Source organism: Mauremys reevesii, linkage group 2 (genome assembly GCF_016161935.1).
Source record: "Mauremys reevesii isolate NIE-2019 linkage group 2, ASM1616193v1, whole genome shotgun sequence".
In the NCBI taxonomy this organism is placed as follows: Eukaryota; Metazoa; Chordata; order Testudines; family Geoemydidae; genus Mauremys; species Mauremys reevesii.
This window is the reverse complement of record NC_052624.1, coordinates 191,780,819-191,784,299: the sequence shown is the minus strand read 5'-3', so window position 1 is coordinate 191,784,299 and position 3,481 is coordinate 191,780,819.

Genomic DNA, 3,481 nt, shown 5'->3' with positions numbered 1-3,481 from the left:
AGCTCCTGTTGGTGATGCTAATCCCCATTCTGACTGTTTCCATCCTTTTTTTTTTTTTTTTTTTTTTTACGCAAACCATTGGGGGACACATGCTTTTCTCCATTACAGTCATAACTTTCACAATGTTGAGTTTACAAAGGGCATTTGTATAAGCATTTAATCTATGCAGCACTCAAGATGCATTTCAGGCTTGGGCCCCTTTGTAGAGTAGGCCTGATTCTAGTTCACAAAATTAGTTCTGAGTACAGAGCTCAGAGGTGCCTGCTCCACCAATCTCAGATGTCTTATAACAAAAAGTCTGTTTTCTGGCTGTATGCAGTGATCTGTTTGAGTAAACAGCAGTGAGAGTTTACAAAGAATCCAAATGAAAAATAGCCAGAAATTGACAGCTTGAGCACTAGTAAGCATTAACACCCTCTTTGCTAATTGCTGCCATCACAAATTAATGGAAGCTTTTAAAATCTCTTGACAGTGGTTTTGTAACATTCCGTGGTTAAGGGAACTCTAGGCAGTACATAACAGATGTCATCATTAATATGCAACTGCATATGTTTCAAGTCTGCAAGATCTCCCCCTCCCCTATTTCTTTTCTGTTTGTAATTCTTCTACATTATTAGTCTCTGCTTTCTGCTCTGTGTCTGGTAAAGGCTACAGTTTTACCCCTTTCCCTCCTGTTAATTATACTCTGACAGTGAGTTTGGACAGTATTGTAGGGATATAATTTAGATAAGATTCCAGAACTGACACTCCAGCTACGCGTCACTCTGAAGCCTAGAACCTTTATTGAGACACTCAGAAACAAAGGAAATAGCTACAAGCACAGTTGAGAGCTCTCTTTGTTTGGAATAGTGCAAGGTTCAGTAATCACTGGTATTCAAGGTCTGTTACCATCCAATTTTGAAGTTCTCAGCCATTGTCTACTTGTTTATGCTTTATGAATTACAATGGTATGACAGAACTGGCTTTCACCGATTAACTTAGATATTTATCTATGTTTACAGTGCCACCCAGGAGATTTCCAATCAAACATTTTCAAATGCTATTTTCAGCAGGAATGAAATCTACTTTTACCAACTTTTTGTTTTTCCTGAACTTAGAAAATAAAATAAATCTTAAGAGTCCATGTATTCTGCAGCTCCTGCTGTGTTTCAGCATCTAACTTTCCTAAGGCTTAAAACTTCTCCTGAACTTCTGAGTTCTTTTTCTTCAGGGAATTCATTTTTTAATCTTTGAAATCTTTGTAGTTTTTTTTTTCAAATAAGTGCAGCTGATTCTATTATTATGTGAATCCACTGCAGGGAATATGGCAAACCAAAATCATATATCCTCCTCCTTCCCTCTGCAACCCTAATGTATGGGATGGTGATGACAGTGAGTCTCACTGGAAAAATAAATGTCAGTATAATATTGTAAGTCATTAAGAAATTACTTGCATGGTGTCAAGTATCAAAGGGGTAGCCGTGTTAGTCTGGATCTGTAAAAAGCAACAAAGAGTCCTGTGGCATCTTCTAGACTAACAAATGTATTGGAGCATAAGCTTTCGTGGGTGAATACTCACGAAAGCTCATGCTCCAATACATTTGTTAGTCTATAAGGTGCCACAGGACTCTTTGTTGCTTTTTAAGAAATTACTGTTATTTCCTTTCTACAGTCCCCATCCTCCTTCTCTCTGTCCCTCTTGTCCTCCGTCCAGTCCTCATGTCTTTTTGTGTGTGTCAGAATGTTCCCTTCTGGGCCTCTTCAATTTTCCATGGCCTCCTTTCTTCCTTTAATCCTTATCTTCTCTCTTTCCCTGTACTAGCCAAGACTGTAGTCAGGCCTAACAAAATCTTTTTTTTTAGCCCTAAACTGATCTTTCACACACTCAGAACAGAGCTTGGACTTTTCCCTTCCTTTAGTGCCTCTCAGCAGTTCTCAACTGGAAATTGATGTTACTTTTCTTGGCAGAGAACAGCTGATGTGCATATGCCTTAGGGATTCAGAGCTCATGCCTGAGTCACTGGTGGAAGTGCGACTTAGCACCAGTTAATTGGAGAGATGCTGTGTGAATGAACTGCGTGGCAAAGCTCAGGCTGGAGACCCATCCTCACACAGCTACTGCAGTTCTTCTAGGTCACCTGAACTATTTTATATTTTATCCCATTTATCTTATTTTATATTTTTAGTCTGGAGTGGAGACAATTACCAAGAACAGAGCCACTTCTGGGTTTTGTGCTGTGGAAAATATAGCAGCGACAGCAGGATAGTGAATTTTCTAGCATTAAGGTGATTTTTTATTTATGTGAAAACAGGGTCTGATCCAGCTGCTGCCTCTTTCTCCAGTGTGTCTGCTCATGGAAAGTCCATCCAAAAGTCATTGTAGATGCTTAAGTATTTCTAATGCTCCTGGAATCTCTCCTCCACTAAAGAGCTCATAGTTAACCACCACCAAACCACTTGATGCTGATGATTGGACTCCCTCAGCACAGATTAACTCAGATATTTATCTATGCTTAGAGTGTTTTATCTATGCTTCCCTCCAGTGAAATTTATGAGACAGTGGCTATGAAACATCTAAGGATGTAATTTTTTTTCACTGAAAAATGTTTAACCAATTCTGGTGCTGGGGTATTAATGGCTACCTTTCAATAATGAGCTAGAAGTAAAGAATCTTGCAAGTAGAGGACATTTATCCTATTGAGTATCTAGACAATAGAGGGCTCAATGTGTCCTAATGACTAGAAAAGGATATTACAGCCTGGGGCAGAGGGGATCAGGATCAGGTACAGAGCTAGAAGATTGCATGTGAGGGTGGAGCAGCAAGCCAGATACACCAACCTGGGAGATGGCTGCAGAGAGAAGTCTAGGAAGCAAGGTAACCTGAAAGTTGAGACAAAGATCTTTGTGAAAATCTTGGGGCCCAGCCAGGAAACAGACTGCTTTGAGAGGGCCAACAGTAGCAGCAGGATATTGGGGAGTGGCCTTCAAACAGGAGGCATGAGGCTTCTGCAGGCCTCAGCAATAGGAGGATGGTGAAGACCAACACGAGTGCACAGGAGACTGGGTTCTGGATGCAGGAAACTACAGAACAGCCCTAAATTACCCCTTTCCGAGAAAGGACAGCCTCATTGGGCCCAGTTGCCCCAGTAAGCCCTTCTTTTTAGATGGGCATCTAGGGGCTGAGACACACTCACAGTGACACCTGTTGTGGGGTCAGTACAATATATTAGCTCCTCCTCATCCACAGTATCAAATGCCTCCTTTTTAAAGTAACAAGATTAAATTTATAACACCTTTTTTGTATCAAACTGCAAGTTTCAAAAGCACAAAGGGGAAAAGGGGTCTGTGATGAGGTATACAAACCCCACACTGGGCCTGAAGGAGTTAAAGGGCAATGCTGGGCCTAGGAAGCCCTGCCCCTCTGGGCTTGCTGAGCATGCTCCAGCTGGAGGAGCAGGTTAAAAGGAGCTCAGAGGCCCAGCTAAGGGCTTGCAAACAGGCT